This window comes from Lygodium microphyllum, chromosome 17 (assembly GCF_053477565.2).
Source record: "Lygodium microphyllum isolate KBCC chromosome 17, Lygodium_microphyllum_v1.1.10, whole genome shotgun sequence".
NCBI classification, from domain to species: Eukaryota; Viridiplantae; Streptophyta; class Polypodiopsida; order Schizaeales; family Lygodiaceae; genus Lygodium; species Lygodium microphyllum.
This window is the reverse complement of record NC_141151.1, coordinates 100,525,503-100,546,981: the sequence shown is the minus strand read 5'-3', so window position 1 is coordinate 100,546,981 and position 21,479 is coordinate 100,525,503.

Here is a 21,479-nt window from a genome sequence, read left to right as displayed (position 1 = left end):
CATGTTTGATTAATGATGGAATGTGGATTACATCTAAATTCATGTTTAATCATAATTATGAGAGAATGAATCATTGGAAATAGATCCACACCACCAAAGGAATAATGGTGAATTCAAGGGAACCTCTCCTGTGTGTTTCCTTTGCCTATGTCATTAGGAGATTCCCTTTCATCTATTTTAGGTACACTTGGAATAAATGAGTCCTGCTACTTAAGAAAGTTGGATGATAGCATGATGACGATTCCAAGGAAGCCCTACTGGGGGATAGAGGTTCATTTAACAATGAAGATTTGGTAGTAGGTATAAGCTTTTATGCTCAGGAATATTTTCTAGGTCTGGAATTCACTTTTGTTTGGGTGGAGAAACAAGGCCCAAGCCTGTATTGGCGTTTATGGAGAAGGTGGCTAAGAATTTATCTTTACTATTAGTTAAGGGGAGGTTGGGGGTGGGTGCCATGTGGCAGCCCCCAATCTCCCCACAAAGAAACACGGGGGCGGGTACCACGCGTCCAGCACCCACCCTCGCCGCGAAAATCGCGTCGGGGCGAGTCTAGGCGCAGAGCGCCTAGTTTCCCTTTATAAAGATGTTACATTGAAAAGACCTCGTATTTTGAGTAGCATTAAAGCTTCTCTCTAGGGACTTTTGCATTCGATAGAGCCTAGTTGTGCTATGTTTTGATGTTTCTCCTTGAGATGTCCCCATGTTAACTCCCCTCCTTCCCAACACTGTGTCCCTCCCCCTTGCCAAGTTGGAGCCCGAGTGTGTGTGTGTGTGTGTGCGCGCACGCATGTGTGCATGTGAGTGTGTGCACGTGTGTATGCATGTGAGAGACACAAAGAGAGAGAGAGAGAGAGAGAGAGAGAGAGAGAGAGACTTCATGAGGAGTGTAGTGGGAAAAGAGAAAGGACTAGGAGAGAAAGTGAGGAAAGAACACACACTCTCTCTCTATGTGCGTGCACACACACGTGAGGAGAGAACACACACATACACTTTGTGTGTGTGTGCGAGAGAAAGTGAGGAGAGAACACACATACACACACACACACACACACACACACACACACACACACACTCTCTCTCTCTCTCTCTCTCTCTCTCTCTCTCTCTCTCTCTCTCTCTCTCTCTCTCTCTCTCTCTCTCTATGCACGCACATGTGAGGAGAGAACTCACACATGCACACTTTGAGAGAGAAAGAGAGAGAGAGAGTCTCTCTCTCTCTCTCTCTCTCTCTCTCTCTCTCTCTCTCTCTCTCTCTCTCTCTCTCTCTCTCTCTCTCTCTCTCTCTCTCTCTCTCAAAGTGAGTCTCCTTAGAGATGCTGATACCAAGTGTGATGTTATGGGCCCTTGGATACCCGCGCGCGGGGCCCTCTCTCCCCGTTTAGGCTCTAGAGAAGCACTAGATCCATTACCCGACATTTCCATTTCAACACATCAACATGTCACGGGACACGACACGAAACGCAACACGAATCATAACATGCTCACAAGCTTGCATAAGGACCATCTTGAGGGCAACACATCACATTCATAGCCAGAGAGTATGTACAAGATAGTCAGAGGCACAACAAGGGACTTTGTCACGGTGTCGCGGCGCCTAGGGTTGAAGGTCACCACATGGGTTTGTCAAGAGAAGAATGTATAGGGATTCAAGAGCTTAGACTTCGGAGATGGTAGAGATAAGAGAAGGGTTGAAGGTTTCAAGCCAAGTTCTTGAAGATAAGAGACAGCAGGGTGTAGGTAGATTCAAGGAGAGGAGTAGACGGAAGAGAAGGGGTTCGAAGAGATTGAAGATGTAGAAGAATACTCCCAAAAAGAATTAGAAAATATAGAAGAATGCTAACAGAGATGAAGCCTGTCAGTTTCTTTCAGCATTATGAGAAAATATAACTCTAATAAACAAAAACATGTACAAAATAAAACCTTCCTCTATGCTGCTTAGATCGCCAATCTTATGCTTCTAATGGCTCTGAAAGGGAGGTTAAATACCAGGACACATGGCCAAAATCCTGCCAGATCACTCCTTCTTCATCTCCGACTTTCGGAGTGCTGTTCATTGTCTGAAAATAGCGAGCTAATCTCTTTTTTTATATAAAATCCTCTCAAATTGGCTGAAAGCTACATGCTTTCTTTTACATGTCCTCCTAATCTAGAAGTTATCTATAGTTTTACGGATTTTTACAAGAGATAATATCAAGAATATCAAAAATGACTAAAAACTTGTCCAAAAAAATCTAATATTTTGAACCATAGACACTAATACCAATGCCTAAAGTGGCATTGACTCTCTAAATCTAAAAGGAAGCCACACTCTAGATTTTTTTTACACGGTGTGCGCGTAGCGATACGACAACGAGTGGAGGGTGGAGCTATCAACGCGCTACTACACAACTCAAACCACACGGGGTGAGGGAGCTACAAGAGATACTCCCTCATACACTTCTCTAGAGAGACTCACTTTGAGAGAGAGAGAGAGAGAGAGAGAGAGAGAGAGAGAGAGAGAGAGAGAGAGAGAGAGAGAGAGAGAGAGAGAGAGAGAGAGAGAGGGAGGGAGGGAGGGATAGACTCTCTCTCTCTCTCCCTCCCTCCCCCTCTCTCTGCCTCTCTCTCCCTCCCTCTCTCTCTCTCTCTCTCAGGGAGCTCTCTCTCTCTCTCTCCCTCTCTCTCTCCCTCTCTCTCTCTCTCAAAGTGTGCATGTGCATGTTCTCTCTCTCAAAGTGTGCATGTGTGTTCTCTCCTCATGAGAGAGAGAGAGAGATTCCTTAAGGGGAAGAGAGAAATAGTCTGTATAGAGAAAGGGAGGAAAAAAAGAGTGCCATTGCAAACCTCTTCAATCATAAAATCCTTGATACAATTCATTGCATATCTCTTGATACCATGTGTTGATTCCATCCAAGGCTACTAGCAAAATATTATTTGTGAACTACTATGGCACCTAAAAGAAGGAAAGAACTAGTACCCATGCATGACAAAGATATCTTTCAAGCCAATGATAGCACCATCAAAACAAACAACAAAGGAATAAGTGACCTTTCATCATCAAGCTGACAAGTTCAAGTTTTTCATAATGTAGATATATTATTAAGTTATTATTACCATTAGGATTCCTTGATTGTATGCATTATGTTTGTATGACTGCTTTATTATTGTGCTTGTGATTATAAATAAGAAGATTCAAGTGATTACATTATTGTTGGACCGTCTCTAGGACCAACAATAAGCCCACATTTGGACTAGCCCCAAGGTCTAGTGAAAAAGCTAGAGAAAATGAGATAAGTTGCTTAGAATCAAGGATTGAGAGCCAAGTGGTGCAAACAAGGCTCAACGTGTTATTGCTTAGATTTGAATGGAAGACCTTGGATTCTAAATAAGAGCTGGAATGACTTCTTGGAAGTCAGAAATCACATGGGGAATGTAATAAAGGAATTGAGCCCTATTCAAAATGAATTGTTTTTTAGTGATTGATTCTTAATCTATTATTTCGTAAGGATCATGCAACAAAACTTGTGTAGCATGCTAACTAAAGAAGCTAAATGTATATGTTTAACAATGTGGCAACATAAACAACCTAGATAACTAAAGATTGTTTGGTATGTGGGGTGGGATAGATGGAGGTTCCAAAATGCTCGATTAGTTGTGTATCTTTCTATGTTATTATTAGGACTAGAGATGATTGAACTTGAGTGCCTAAGAAGTAGGGTTGAAACCCAAAATTAACATTTTTCAGTGGAATATTTGTATGAGTATGCCACAGTGAAGGGATTGACACTTAGCTCTTCCTCATTTCACACTCTCCTGGAACAACTATGTGAATTCCAAAACAATCAAATTAATGTGCAAAAAGTATTCATTATGTGTTCAAATCAAAGAAACTTATTGACACATTTGCACATGTACACATCAAACTCAGGTGTAATTGAGTCAATTGAACATCTATAGTTAAAATACAAGAAAATCTAATCATTTCAAAACAGACTATTTAACATTGAAACTGAAAAAAACTAATTACATAGATGTGTTTGTCTTGAAAAATTAGTCACTTTGTAATTTTATAGCACATCAATTTGATATCGCAAGAACCCAAGGCCAAACTCGCAGGAAAAAATATCTGAGAGTAAGAAAGGATGTTCAAAGTTAGCTTTTTGAGTGAAAATATAGAGGCTAAAAAGAATTAGTTGTTTTGGGAGCAAAGGCATGCTTTAACAAAAGGAAAACTCACTATTTTTTCTTAATTAAAAAAGAGAGAAAGGGGAAAATCGTCTCTCTCTCTCTCTCTCTCTCTCTCTCTCTCTCTCTCTCTCTCTCTCTCTCTCTCTCTCTCTCTCTCTCTCTCTCTCTCTCTCTCTCTCTCTCTCTCTCTCTCTCTCTCTCTCTCTCTCTCTCTCTCTCTCTCTCTCTCTTTTATATATAAACCTTTCCCTTTAGATAAGAAATCCATGATTTTCCACACTATGAGATAGGACAAATCCTTGTGGAGTAAGAGATGCAGAGATCATGAGGATTCCAATGGTACTTTTCATTCATAATGAGATGAGATGGATCATACATAGTATCCTCTAACATCTTGAAGCATAGCATCCTCTTTTTGTTATTCACTCTTTCATATCACAACTAAGCATCTCATGTCACATCAATCTTAAGCTTGTTTACACCTATTCTACCCTCCAAGCCACTTTAGCCCTTATTTCTACATATAAGCCCTTGGAGCTTATTTGAGTGCCAAAATAGCTTTGGATTAACTTCCAAAAAGCTCTTCTTTACCCTAAGCAATAATCATTCAAAGTCTGGAGGCTATTCATGTATATACAAGTAAATCACATCCCGAAGACTATTTTCAATGGTCTCAAAGAGATATAGAGAGAACACTCATGTACTTGTCATCAACAAACCCATGGTTGAAGCTGAGGTACATCCTAATTTTGAAGTGTAAGCCAAGAAGGCCATGGAATCTATGCAACGTGAGATAGCAATGTTCGCATGATGCTAACTTGAAGTTGTGCTAGTTCCATACAATGAGATAGATGGTTGAACAAGGATAAACATGATTGGGTAAATTATGATTAAATAACTTTACTTCAAATTCAACTTAAAATTTCTTTTTTTCCTCTTTAAATCATGCAAATGGTTACACACCCATTAGCAAGATTGTAAAAATAGACTCAAGAATGGTTTAAAAAGGCATGTGAAATTGGTATTTTGGCTCTAAAATTTATAATGGCTATCAAGCTAAGAATTGACTTGATAAAAACTTAGGAAGCCACGAGACCAACTTTTGTTGAGTATTTACTTTTTATGAATCCAAAAGAGGATAAAAGCAAGGGTGGTTTTATGCACACAACATATTTTTAAAGTGTTCAAAAGTGATCCTTTTTTATTATGGTGTGGTTGTCGTTGGATTCTAAATGTGATGTTATCTTTGTGCTTGTGATAGCTAGATGGAAAAGAAGTTATGATGGTATAGATCATTTGGATCCTCACATCAACACATCTTAGCGTCTTGCGAGATACCTGAAAAACTCGCTTTGCAATGTGAGGTTCCTCGCTCTTGTGGGAGATAGGTGTTTTGCTTTATGATGACTCAAGCAGCTAAAAGGGCAAAGGACCAAGGGGTAAGTGCCCCCATATTGTAGAATAGCTTTGAAGGCTCAAAGAAGCTTAGCAAGGATCTAACCTCATAAAATCCTTGTGATTATGTTCACATATGGCCCAACCTTGTGGGGTTGGAAGGTCTGGGACAGTTTTTGACCACTCTTGCAAGAGTTATAAGTTTTGTATAGACTTTTTAATTTATATGACTATTGTTTTCCAAAACATTTTTATATACTCAAAGAATGTGTTCACAAATCCTATGTAATGGATTAATAAAAGGAAGCTACTTTCATAAATCACAGAGTGCCCTAGCATGCCTTATTTACTTATATAACTAAAACAAACCCATGGAGAAAAGTAGGAGACCTCAAATGCGATGATCGAGCATCTATGGCTAGCTAGGCCTAATATATTGAATAACTTTTCTAAACACTAAATATGGCTACTAGAATATGACCCCCTAATTTGGTAAGATAGAATCGAGTTAATACCATTTTAAGGGACCGAAATGTGATACTAATGCATGTGGAAGCTTTAAAAACAATTCCTTTCTTTAAACCAAGTGTGGTGTTAGCTCACTCTCACTTTGATTAGTAATAAAGTGACTCTTCTTAGGTGGGAATTAGACACATCTTTGACAAAACTTGTAAAGAACAAGACTTTGATCATATGGTAGTCAAGCACCAAGAAAGCTTTGACAAAGTCAAAGAAAAGTATTTGTAACCATTGTCCGAATATTAAAGCTCATTGACTTTACCTAATCATTTGAGGTGATTATTGATATGAGTGGAATTGCAATCAGAGGAGTATTGGTACAAGAATAAATGCTCATGTCTTATGTCTCATGAAAGCTAAAATTCTTTGAGTCTAGTTATGCCACACATGAACTAGAGTTACTAGAAATGATTCATGCTTAGAAACTATGGAAATAAGAAGGTTTAGTCTAGTGTAACAGACTACAAGTGTCTAAGATAGATTTTCTAAAAAACTAAACAAAACATGAAGCAAAGAAGATGGATAGAAACATTATAAGAGTTTAATTTTGAAACTAAGTGCCGATTGGAAAAGGATAATGCAATTACTAATGCCTTTAGCCAAAAAACATTCCTTAATAGCATTGTCAAGGTGCAAAGCTTAAGAATCGTATCCATACCTGATAGCCGTGTCTTAGAGCTTGTGCATGAAGCCATTCTTCGTGACAAAGAATATGAGCTACTCATGGCCAAGGTACTCCAAGATGGAAGCTCAAACAAAGAACAAGAGCCAAGATAAAGGACTATCACATGAGCAATGGATGTCTATATTACCAAGATTGCCTTTATGTTTTGAAAGATCATGATATCAAGGCTAAGATCTAATGGAAAGCACATGACAATGCAATTTTTGGACATCTAGATGTGCAAAGTGTTGAGATGTCAAGCTCCACATGAGCTAGCATCCACTACACACCTTGGTGATGCGGTAGGAATTTAGTCACTGGCACATTTAGGTGGTTGATATCTAGGATATGCCAATGATTCTATAGCTGAAATATAGACGCATAGTCCACTCTTGGTTATGGCACATTCATTGTGCCACCTCATCTATCCTTTAGTAGGTTTATACTTGAGGACTGTATATACATATGTTCTAGTACTTTTATATTAATATTTTATCGTGTCATAAACTAAGCTCTTTTGTATGGAAGAACAAAAATATTTTAGCCCTACTTCTCTATGTGGTCAAGTCTCCATTGTGTATGTGTGCTCTTGGTTGCTTCACATCTCTCTCTCCCCTCTTGTTTATTTACATAGTATCAAAGAAGTCCCATGGCTGTTGCAAAGAGCTCCATTGAAGGCTAAGGTGAATGTGACAGAGAGTGAACACAAGCAAGCAATGAGTAAGAGGCTCTTCCATATTGTTTCATTTGCCTTGGAATATAGCTATAGGAGACTGTTAAGGCTGGCAGCAGTGCAGTCTGTGATTGCAATGAAACTTAATGAGCTAAAAGAGCAATTCTAGCCTACATTTTGGTCTTGCAAGTTCATCGAAAGTATTTTCTTGGTGTATTGCAAATTCAGTTGTATTTGCATTTTATAGGTGCAAAGGTTATAGATTTCACAACTATAAGATTCAAATGCTTACTAGACTACAGACATAGAGGGCATTTGGATATATATTGCAAATTACAGTTACTATTGTGTAGTCAATGAAAAAGATTGCATATTTTTGTTGTAATGCACTTGGTATCAACTTGGTTATAGATTGCAAGTTTTGCAAGGTTGCCTATCTTGTCAAAATTTCTTGAAAAATAAAGAATTTGAAACCACATTGAAGGAGCCCAAAGTCCCTCAGCGAAATGCTATTGCAAAATAGATAAAAATTAAGAAAGATTGGGAAGAGACACAAAGTAAAGTGGTATATTGGCTATTTGTGAGTGTCACAAATAGTGTGATGGGCTATTTGCAGCAATATGTAATCTTTGCTATTGCTTGGAAGAACTCGGCAAGGTTATTTGAGGTAAACACAAAGGCTAAAAAGCTACAGAGAATCCATCCATCAATGACTATGGATTAAATATCAAGAGTATTGTGGAAGCTCTTAGATCTATCGATGTAGCAATGATGATGATGATATTGTGCAAGCATATTAAGATAGACTTGGGGATGAGTACAAGAGCTTTAGGTCATCTATCAGTACTAGGGATGATATCCTTAACTTTGTAGATTTTATTTCTATGTTGATCTTGAGGAGAAGAACCTTGGCTTAGATTCATCTTCTCCTCAAAGTAAGAGCAAGTCTAAACATGAGTTTTACTCTACTAGTAGATGTTAAGGTCATGGCCAAGGCCAAGGTGGTAGTTATGGTTGAAGTTATGAAAAGATAGGGGGAGAAAAAGGGAGCTTGAGCTCTTGCAAGACACACAATACATAGAGAATGCAAGTAAGGTATGAAGATGAAAACCTTAGTCTTTTTTCTTCTTCTTATACAAGCAGTCCATAGTATGAACATGCTAACTGAAAAGATGACTACATAGATATCCCATAACTTGGGTAGGTGGACTAACTAGCTATAAGGTATCACTGGAATGATATGGTGATACATGTACCAACCATTTGAGTCATATGAATATAAAAACAATGGTCCAAGTACATGAGTGTTAGCTTGTATTGAGCTTGACATCTCAACACTCCTCCTCAAGCTCAACTCCATGACCTGTAATAAAACCAAATAATTGTGCCAGTGAGTTAGCCTCATAAAAGATGCCATAATCCAATGTGGCTCTTCCAAATCTTTCATGTGAAATTTTTGCTCGAGAAGACTCTTCATATGCTCCACTTGTTGCACATTATCACCCCTAACAATCAAATCATCCACATACAAGATAATCACAATAATGCCCCTGTCACTCTGATGCCCATAAAGCAAGTGATTTGCATTTCCAACATGGAAACCAATAGAGACACGATATTGTGCTATCTTGTCATGCGATGCTCTTGGTGCCAATTTGAGCCCATACACGGCTTTGCATAGCCTACACACATAATCGAGTGAACTATACTCTCATAAATGCTATGGTTGTTCCATGTATTTCTTTTTGTAACTCATCATGCAAGAATGCATTCATTACATTCATTTGATGCAAGGCCCAACCTTTTGCTACAACCATTGTAATAACAACTCTTACAATTTCCATCTTTGCTACTAGAGCAAATGTCTCCTCATAATCAATCCCATAAGTTTGTGTATAGGCTTTTGCAACCAGTGTTGCTTATATTTACTCACACTTCTATCTACATTATGATTTACTTTTTATAAACCCACTTATAGCCTATAACTTTCTTTCCCTCAGGCAATGGCACCAAATCCCAAGTTTGATTTACATCAAATGCAACCATTTCTTTATCCATGGCTTTCTCTCAATGCAAATGACCAATGCTTTCTCAAAACAAGTGGGCTCAAGTAATTTTATAACATTTGCCATATATGCTAAATGGCAAGCAACATAACTATCATATCCCAAGTATACAAAAAACCAGAATACCAAACTTCTCATTCATACTCTGATTTGAGCTATCAAACTCAACATCTATATATGAATAGCTCATAGAAACATTTGGCACACTAAGTAGCTCAACCACATTTTCTTTTCCCTTTTGTGATATATTTTCTCCACTTGTAGGAGTGCTATTTGCACACAACTTGCCACTCCATGGTCTCTCAATAGACCTACTAAAAGATGACTTTTTTGGCCCACTTAATGTTTGTGACTATGGACCAACATTTTTTACAACCAAATTTCTTTTATCTCATCTACAATAATCTGTTTTTACTAGCAAATCAACTGCTCATCTCATCAAATACAACATCTTTGCTCACTCCTATCTTGCATATAATTAGATTATAATACCTATAATCCTTTTGCTCAAGGAAATAGCCAACAAATATATACTTTTTAGCTTTTGGATCCAACTTTAATATATGATAAATCTAGTTTATTACTAGTAAACTTTTCCTCTGGTGTCACATAATGCAGTATAGCAATGGAAGTCCTATTCATAATATACATAGTTGTAGAGACAGCTTTAGCCCCATAATTATTAGACATGTTTTTCTTAGCTATCAAGGCTCATGCAATTTTTGTAATTTGCATGATTTTTCTTTCAACAACACCATTCTATTATTAGGGAGTGCACTTGCATGTAAACTGCCTTTGAATTCTATGTTGTTTTAGAAAATTCTTAATTCATTAGATAGGTACTCTTTCCCTCCATTTGACCTGAGGCACTTAATATACACACATGTTTGTTTCTTAACCAAATTTTTGAATCCTAAAAGTGAGAGAACACCTCACTTTCCTCTTGACTGAGATACACCCATACCTTCCTTTTATGATAATTAATAAAGGTTACGTAATACTTCCATCCAATCATTGATGCAATATTTGTAGGATCCCACACATCTAGATGTACCATATCAAGTAAATGCATGCTTACATTTTTATCATGAGGAAATTTATGCCTTTTCTACTTTTTAAATTGGTATGCTTCACATACTTTCTACATGTCAACCACTTTGAACTTAGGCAACCCCATCATAATTTCATGTGATTGCATATTCTTCAATTGTTGCACATTTACATGTCCAATATATTTATGATTGCAAATGTCAATATCAGCTACTACAACTCTTATACCTTGGGAAAACATAATAGCCTTCACCTCTGACATGTACATCCAAGGTAAACATCCTTCCCACATGCTTGCCTTTTGTAACATGTTTACATCTTGAAATCTTCTACAAAGGAGGCTCTGATTGAACTTTAATTCATGCTCAACAACCATTTTCCCAACAAAAACCAAGCCCTTTCTAATGTTAGGCACATACAACACATAAACCAAACAACTTTTCCATCTTGCATAAACAATGGGACACTCCCAACATGACTAATAAATTGCAGTGTATTATCACTTATTTCTACAAAACCAAGCATTTTAGGATTTTCATTTCTCTAAACCACTCTCCATGAGATTCCATATGGCTAGAGGCACTTGAATCCATATACCATACATCATTGGTCATTACTACTGATGCATTTGTATTCATTGCATTCATCATCTATTGCATAACAAATAACTTCTCATTCTCAACTTGATTATTAGTAGATGCATAATTATGTTGCCTTTTTCCATTTCTATTATTTCCATCTCTTCTATTTTCTAGACAGTCATATGAAAATGACCTTTTTGAGCACAACTATAGAATTCTCCATCATCATAACTTGCGTTTTATATGCACATCCTCTATGGCTCCCTCTACCCTAATATTGGCCTCTATCAACCAGTATGTGACTGCTTCTGTGAGTCATGAGATTACCCTTGATTTTGCCTATAATGGCCACCACCATAGCCTCTCCCAACATGACCCCTACCTCTACTTGCGTTAGAATAGAGTACATTTTCTAAACTGTTCTTCCTTTGTGATGAAGATACAACAATACCCAAGTTTTTCTCTTCTAATATCAACATATATATTAGATCTTCAAAATCAGCATAGTGTCTCTTGTGTTGATGAAGATATATAGACTTAGGTGCCTCTAACCATATGACTTCTCATGGAGAGTGCTTTAGAGAGACGCGCAGTTTAGAGTCTCTAGGCTATATGGAGACAAGGGATGATATAGCCCATCCCATTACTCACACTAAAAAATGCACCCTTGTGTATGCAAGATGGCTAAAAAATTTACTTAGCCGATGTGCTGCATGGACCAAACAGAACTAAGAATCTAGTTTTTCTATTGGTTAGATGGTGAAATAGGGATTACAGGTTCAATTGAGATGTAATAGTTATTACATATAGAACCCCCCTGGAAATGATTGTCAGTTGATTACAAATGGTAACATATTGATAGATTATTTAATCTTAATATAGGTATGCCTAAATTGGATGCTACTATGTTATTTATACAAGATTCATGTATTGTGTCTAACATTGAAATTAGGCATAAGTAGATTGGTCATGTAAATGTGCAACATTTGAAAAATATTCAATAGAGACTGCTAGTCTTGGCACCTCTCACAAGCACAAGCCTGCCACGAGTAATCTTCCATGCAGAGTCTCCAAAAGATACATGATATCCTACATCATCAAGCTATCCACCAACGGACATGAGACTGCGTGCCAATGTAAGTACATGATGTACATCGTGCATAATAAAACTGCTACCAGAAGGAAATTGCAGCCTAACATCACCAATGCCGACAATGTCAAGAGACCTATCATCACCCAAGTGCATAGAACCCAAAACAGAATGGTATGAATGGAACAACTCTTGGCAAGGTGTCGCACCTGAGTCTAAGAGCCAACACAGTGCATATATAGAGTGTATCTCTGTCACTTGCAAAGTACTAGATGAAGCTGTTGCAAGGATATAATCCTCATCATTATCCTTAGGTTGCATAACATTAATCTCTACAATTTTAACACTTAACTTAGTAGGTACTATGCTGCAATCAGAAGACTTTTCCTGCACTTTCTCTTTCCCCTTATTTTTGCGCCTTTCATTGTGCAATTCATGACACTGTGGCCTTTCTTCTCACAATGATGGCAAGTTAGATTTGCATTTCTCCCACGAGGCTTACTGCACGACTTGCCATGTGACTTGGACTGAGATTTCTGCTAATCCTATCCATGGTCATTGCCACGATTATTCTTTGCATTTCCATCATGTTGGCCTCTAATTGTTAAAGCATGAGACACACGAGAGGCATCTAAATTCTTATGGTTTATCTCTTCCTGTAGAAGAGAGCTCTCAACATCAGATAACTTCAGAGTAGTGGCAGAAGCACATAAGGCAGTGTGGAATACATCCCAAGACTCTTTAAGAGTTCCAAGCAAGAACAACGGAGTGACATTCTCTTTGAAATCAATGCCCTATGAAACCAAGTTCTTGAATAGCATGAAACTAGCTCAGATGATCTGACATGGTCACATTCTCTTTCATGCAGAGATCCATAAGTTGTTTCAACCACAATACATTTGACTTACAGGACTTTGCTTGTCATAGAGGTTCTTGATCTTATCCCAAATCTGCCAAGCACTCTGTGCTTCCTCAACCACATTGTAATGCACCTGTTCAGTGAGAGACAAGATGAGGGTGGACTTGCATAGCTTATCAAGCTCCATCCATTTGTCATAGGTCATAGTTTCAGGCTATTGCCCACTCAACCTTAGTGGATTTATTTGCAATTTCTGCACCAATACTTGCCAAACTTGGCTCTTGAAATAATTCATACCATAAAGCTTATTGATGTTGAAGATAGCATTGTCCGTGGAAGAAGATGCCATACTATAAGCTGAAACAGTGCAGACAGTTCAAAACTGCTTGATGTAAACTGCCAAAAATGACCAAAAAACCACCAAAACCAAGGCAAAATGGTGAGAAACGAGTATTGAATGATGTGGCCCACCAAGTACCATCAAAAGTACATCAAACCAGGATGATTCAGCATGAAAAATGCATGACAGTCTAGAGATATATGCTTGTTGTAATTTATGACAGCAATGTACAATGAGAGCTGACAGTAGGCAAAATCGAATATTCAAAGTCAATCATTGATTTTCAATGCAAAACCAGCATCAAGTGGGCATAAAAAAATATGTAACAGTCAAACTGACATGAGCCAACATCCAACACTACTTGTCCTCACTCAAAGAACCACTTCTTAGAGAGGACATCGGCATGGTGTTTCTATCAGAACTAGACTTTGGATAGGATATTCGAACTCCAAATCCAGTCCTCATCCAAGTCTACAAGATTCTCTAGTCGGAAGGGAAGGGATTCCTAAGAAAGAAGGTGATCTTCAATATCAATATGAAGTCTAAGAACTATAAATTTGAGAGGGGTAATTGCCACAATCCCGAATGCAATGTTGTAAGGAGTGAGGCATGTGGTCACCTTGAAGGATGTGTAGTAAGCCAATAATGCCACTGGGAGGTTGGTATCCTGATCTTTCTTGTGATTCTCGATCAATTTTGTACAAATTTTGCACAAGGTCTTATATGTGGATTCGGCTAGGCCATTGGCTTGTGCATAGAAAAGGGAAGACTTCTTATGAATCACCATTAAGAAGGAAGTCATGTGCTTACAAAGTGAATCCCTCAATCACTCAACAATTCTACCAAGAAACCATAGCAACAAGTGAAGATATCTTTGAAGACGCACTTGGCTACCGCCATTGTCAAATTTTTGGCGAGTGTCCAAGCTTCTACCTACTTGGTACTATAATGTATTGTAGTAAGGATATACATCTTTTTGGTGCCCCAATGCATGGTACAGGCCCTTTGGTGCAAGATTGACGGGATGTTCTTCTTTTAGGATCTATAGGTTTGATACAGTCAACAAAGTCAATCCCCATTTCTAAAAGGATTCCAATGGCAAGATTGATTGAAGGGCTAACCGATCTCAAGGTAGGGCTTGACCAAGCTGCTAGCAGACATCACAGTTTTGGATAAATCTATAGACATTTCTATGCATGGTAGGCCACCATAGCCTTGCTTGTTGAATTTTTCTAATTGTAACATCTACTCCAAAGTGGCCTCTAGCAATACCTTGATGAACTTCTTCCATTATGGCATCTTTCTCCATAGGGAGAACAATATGTTGTAGCACTTTGGATAGTGTATTGTGGTAGAGCTAGCCCAAGATGTGAAATGCCAATTGCAGGGAGCCAATCATTTGCACTAGTCCATCGGAATATGGTTTGGGACTTGTCTTGAGTGTAGGAAAACTAGTAATTTTTGTACCACATCCAGGGAGGATTGGATGGATCAAGATCTAGATTGTTAGTCGCTATAGAAAATAGTTGGGCATCAAGTGAGTCATCATCCAGTCTAGAGGAGATTCTTTGGAATTGAATTGGGAAAGGAATTCTATAATCACATGTTGTGCTCCAGGTCTATGTGCCACCATCTTGAAATCAAATTATTGGAATAAGAGGATCCATCGACCCAGTCTTCTTGTGAGATTCTATTGCTTGACCAAGTAGACTAGACCAAAATGATCCATATGAAACACAAAGGAATGGCCAAGTAGATAATATTGGAATTTCTTTGCAAAATAGATCATTCTAAGGCATTCCCTTTCTGTTATAGAATAATTTTTCTCGATAGTGGAGAGGCATGTGTTAGCATAAAAATAGGCTAGAACCAACCATTGGTATCCTATTGCATAATTATACTACCTATTATAATATTTGAGGCATCCACAAAGAGATTGAAAGGTTTCTCTAATTTGGCAAGACCATGATTGGGGCCTTGGATAGTAGTTGCCAAGGATGCCAGAATGCTAAGTCCACTGCCTTATTCCACGTGAAGGCTTAGGGATGTGGGATAGCTGATTGAGAAGAATAGCACATGGGATAGGAGGCATAAATGTTGTCTATGCTTACTTTCTAGCATCTAGTGACACAGAGCTGAAGATTATGCAAGTGAAACAAGAGCATGCTGAAGACACTAAAGTCGTCCAAAAAATACCCACATGAAGTCTATCAAATAGGGTCCAAAAATTTCCTACATATCCTACTAGGGCATTCTTCATACCCAAACCACATTATCATACATACATATACACCCCATGTACATACATATACACCCCAAGCCATGATGAAAGTAGTCTTTTATCGATCCTCTAGAGCAAGCTAAACCTTGTTGTAATTGTTGAAGCCATCCAAGCAGGAATACATCTCATGACCAGCAACCTCATCCAAGATGTTGTCAAGGTAAGCAATAGGAAATGGATCTAGAATGGTAGTAGCATTCAGTTACCTATAACCTACATAGATCCTTAACTTCTTGTTTTTCTTTGCGGCAATAACAATGGGAAAAATTCACTCTACTCGATCCATTGGAGCAATAAAACCAACTCAAAGAAGTTGATCAAGCTCTTCTTTGACTAACTTTGCCATGTGCGGATTCATTTAACACTAATGCATGCAGACTGGCACAACATCCAATTTGAGGGGAATTTGGTGCTGATAAAATTGAGGATCCAATTCTCTCATTTTAGAGTAATCCCAAGTAAATATATATTTGAATTCTATTAGGAGGGTGACAAGATGGTCTCAAAAGTCAGGGTATAGGTGACAGTTGATTTGACTGGCTTGGTTTCTTTTGGAGATAGATAAATGGTAATCTGGGTATCCTCCATGACCATGGTTACCTTTTGCATTTGTGCTTCAAACCCCCTCTCGTGTCAGAGCCCATCGTAGAATTTCATTGTTGTACTAACACTTTGGGTAGCAAGCTATTAACAATAACTTTATGCCTATTGAGGCTTGATGTTATTTAGGTATGCCACTCATATACATTGATGTCTAGCATTGATACTTGGACCTAGATATGATTATGAATATGTTGACCACTTGGATTCGAGCTACCCTAGATGCTTTGTAGGTTTGGCTTTATGCTTCAGTTGCTTTAGTCATTCACATTACAGGTTTGAAGACTTACTTGGGTTTTATGCTCTTGGGTGTATCTTGGATTTCGAATGGTCATGTACTTGATGTCTTGAGCTTGTATTGCTCATTTGGCATTTGGATTTGCTTCAGTGGAAGCTACTTGCTATTGGCATTAGAGTATTGGATTCTTTGTGCAAGTGAGCTTGGTTCTTTGAGATAGTGGGACTCTTGGTTCATGTATATTTCCTCTTGTACACTATTGGGTGGATGCAATTACCTCTACTTGTGGGCTAATTTGATTCCATATACTTTTGGCATTATCAGTTACCTCTATTAATAGTTTTTTATTGATGCATATGCTTATAGAATATATAGTTTACTGATATTTTGATCTCATTGTTGAGATGGTAAGCTCAACATGTGCGGACATTGATGATGGATCACCTAGCTAAATAGGTCCGCACGTCTACACTTAGTACATCAGTGGTCATTATGATCCTCACATGGTCATTAACTTATTACTTATTATATTTAACTTGTTGCATCTATCTACAGTTGACATACTTATAGCACCAATCTATTAGTATAGTTAGTTATGCATTGTTTGACTTAATTGGCCACTTTTCTTTATTTTTTATCTTATCTATACTTTGTGTATAATGTATTGTGTGTGAAAGAAAAAGAAAAAACAAAGAAGAAATTTTTTTGGTCTCTATCTCTCTTATATTCTTGAGTGAGCTTCCTCTTATGTGTATGGTATGTATTTGGTGCAGTAGCTCAAGCCAGTCCCCCCACCATGCAATTCGTGACATGATGGTGCCCATATTACATATTTCGAATATGTAAGTCTTGAGGTATTTTTTAGGAAGCAAACACAAGTTTTATGTGCAAACAAGTTGTAGATTACACATATTACTAGGCAATGAGTGAAAAAGGCTACTTGCTATATTGTTGTGCACTTGTGAGAGGTTGCAAAAGAGTTGCTTGCTATCTTGCATTGATTTTGTGATAATGGGAGAGAACAGTGGAAACCCCATCATTGAGAGGTTGGACAAGAGCAACTACCCATCATGGAAGTTCTGTGTGAAGAACTTTCTTAATGGAAAAGGCCTTTATGAGTTCCTTTCAAGTGAAGAAAAAGAGCTAGAATTGACTAATCCTATGACTGCAAATGAATTAAAGGCGTGGAAAGAATGAAATGAAAATAACAAAAAGGTGATATACTGGCTATCTGGAGTCATTGACAACACTATATTGGGGCATATCGGAAATGCAAAAACTTCATATATAACTTGGACAATCACTACAAGATATAGGCCTTATACCGACATTAAAAGCGATGAAAATATTTATAAAAAAATTTTTCCCTGTCGTCGTAAAAAGTGTCGTTATTGGCGACGCCATAGAACAGTCGGTATCAGTGTCGTTATCAGTGTCGCTAATATGCGACGCTGATACCGATGCAAATAGCGACACTGATAACGACACTTTGTGACACATTTTGCGACGCTAATAGCGACGCATGCAGTAAATTTGTGATGCTAATAGAGACGGTAACAGGAAAAAAAAATTTGTGACAAGGCAGCTTGTGTTATATTTGGGCCATACAAAATAGTTTCAGTAATGTGTAAAATGCTCGTGTAAATAAAGGCAAAGTGTACTTAAATCATAACACTGATACATGAAATAAATACATGATCGCATAATGAAAGCGACCGGTACAATCATGGCAAGATACTACTACTATATAGAAAATGTCTACACAGATCACATGACCAAAAAATAAGGGTATATGAGCTCTAGGGGTCCAAGGGCGAGCTATAGATCATCGCCATCTGAAACCTCGTCCCGTTGCAAAAGGAGCATCGAATGGACTTTGCAAAAAAAGAAACAACTACACATCAGTCCACCATACAATAATGCATTCTAATTAAACATGACTACGGACAAGAAAGGTGAGTGACTTACAGGGCCGCCGCATCCATACAATCGGTCGATCAATGCAATGAGACAGTGCCTCTCTGCATATCGAGTCTCAAGGCCAGTGGGATCGTGATTTGTAATGAAGTGCTGCAAAGAAAACAAAATACAACTATTAGAAACATGATTGTCAGTACAAAGGATATTGCAAAAAAATAAGCAAGCAAAACAAAAAAAACTTACAAAGTCCTCCAGATATGTCCTGTGGCCGCCACTCCCAAGATGATGGACCACTCTAGCCTCTAGTCATGCCCTCGCCGCCTCACGCTACTGTCTCCAACATCTTGGAGAATTTGTAGGCTCCTCCCTGAGTCGGCGCCAGTCATCCGCGTCTAGCCACTCAGGCTTTGAAGCCCCACTCTTGAGTGCCTTGTGTGCGTCCAATTGTCTGTGTGACATATATGCACTCATGCACTCCATCATCTAGCCCGTAGAAAACCTATCTGCTGTGGTTAGTACCGAAAACTCCTCATGCAAGGATGTTACTATGTAGTTCTTGCTCCCCTTTGGTACGTTTTTCCGATGATCCAAGACATTGTGCTAAAAAACTTGTTGGCACAACTCTCTCATGTGAGCCATCACCCTCCTCCCCTCATCATTCATGATGATGGCTCTTGATCTATCATCTATAAGGTAGGTATACCCCTCTGAGGTATGCCTAAGATAGGTCCTCTCCCACCTGCAACCACGCTCCTAGGCATATCCAGGACCCCTGTACATCTGGTGTACCTACCAGGGTAGTATCTATCGGAGTAGCATCCATAGGGGTACCACCTGCGGATGGTTGAGCAAAAGCCGGAGTGAGTGGAGTAGACGTCCCCACATGTGTGACAAATCTCGGAGGTGACACAACTCCAACAGAACAACGAGATGGAGACATCGCATCTGTACCTCCACAGCAACCACCTGAGCCATGCTCTCTCAAACCTCCACAAGAGCAAGGAGTAGCACCTATAACTCAAGCCAACCGTGGACTCACTGCATCCGAATCTCTGCAGCATCCCCCTGAACCACTCCCTCCGTTTGGCCCAAGTCTGGAGCGTCTATCTCTTCTGCTAGAAACTGAAGTATCAGAGTGCGCCAAAGTAGATCTAATAGAGCGGCCTGACGATGTCCGAGATAGCTCCTGGTCTGCCATATCTCTGAATCTTGCCATCTGATCTGGAGACATACGCGTGAAGATCTCCTGCAACTCCTCGTTGCTTATTCCTCGACTCATCCTAATGATCTAAATATCCACAAACATCACTTGCACAGACAAAAAATGATGTTAGCATAATCAATATAAATCATACAAAGCACGGTAATATAAATCTTTAAAAAATGATCTTACTTAAAATGCATATCTTATGTACCCTTATAAGCGATTCGTCAATGAATTCAGTAGGTGGATGCTTTAAGTGTATGAAGTTTCCTATGGTCCCATGTCAATCTCCTAACACAACTCCGCATACACTGGATGAGTCCACCACAAAAGGATAAGTCCACCTCGTTCTCAAAGAATTATTGGACTCCTATATTTCCATCATTGTTACCCGATGCTGGCTCCTCTACATGCTCCAAGCTTTCGGTGGCCTCCACCCCTTGCAATATCGATCCCTCTATTTGCATATTGTCCTCATCTATGCTTGAAACATCGCTTTGATCATATACTCTCGCACTTTGGGGAGATAAAGGTATAACATACCACCATCAAGGTTGGGGGTTTGGATAGAAAATTACATGTTCACAATCACGCACAAGAGAGATTTAACTATTGTGACATGTACCATGTTGTAATACAATTAAAAAACACATGAGTTCATGCTGTTGAGATTGAGAGAGACAGAGACAGAGTGAGGAGTAAGCATGTTCTCTTCTTCTTCATTCATTCATTCTCACTTAACCACACACATAGAGTAAGTGTATACAATAGTACTAAGGTCCGTAGGACCATTCACACTGGGTCTAAGACCACCGACTTATTTAATGTCCCACACTTGCTGATACTGCTGGACACGGCTAATGTCGGTTATACATACTAAGAGGAGAATAGTATGAGCTTGATATGCTAACACTCCCCCTCAAGATCAAATCATCTTATGAACTCCAAGTAGTTGTCTAAAACTACTAAACTTATCTTTACCCAAAGACTTGGTAAAGATATCTGCAACCTGTTCATCAGTCTTCATATGCATAAGATCTACTCTCCCTGCAAGAACCATCTCTCTGATAAAATGGTAGTGTACCTCTATGTGTTTTGTCCTGGCATGGTATACTGGATTCGTTGCCAGGAGTACAATGGTGAGATTGTCACATAATAAGGTCACTGGAGCATCCATCTGAATATCCAAGTCAGCCATAAGCTTGAGCACCCATGAAATCTCACATGCTGCAAATGCAGCACCCGTGTACTCTGCCTCAGTACTAGACAATGCAACCGTTGGTTGCTTCTTGCTGCTCAGCTGATCATGCCACTTCCAAGACCAAAAGCATAACCACTCGTAGATCTGCGATCATATGAGCATCCTGCCCAATCTGCATCTGTGTATCCAACTAGTTTCAAGGGCTTATCTCTCATATAGAGCAACCCATAATCTACAGTGGACTTAACATATCTCATAATCCGTCTAACAGTATCCAAATGTGGCTTCCTAGGCTTCTGCATAAACTGACTTATGAGCCCAACTACATAACTCAAATCTGGCCTGGTGATGGTCAAGTAGATTAGACTTCCAACTATCTGCCTGTACATAATCACATCCTGAATTTCAGCTCTAGTGCTAATGTCTAACTTGACATTCTGATCAAGGGGTGTATCTAATGGTTTGCATTCAGCCATGCCATACTTCTTCCACATTTCCATGGCATAATGTTTCTGCATCAGCCATGAACCATTTTCAGCCTTGATTACCTCAATACCCAAAAAGTACTTCAACTCACCGAGATCTTTCATGTCAAATTCAGATTTCAGCATCTTCATTACATGCTATATGC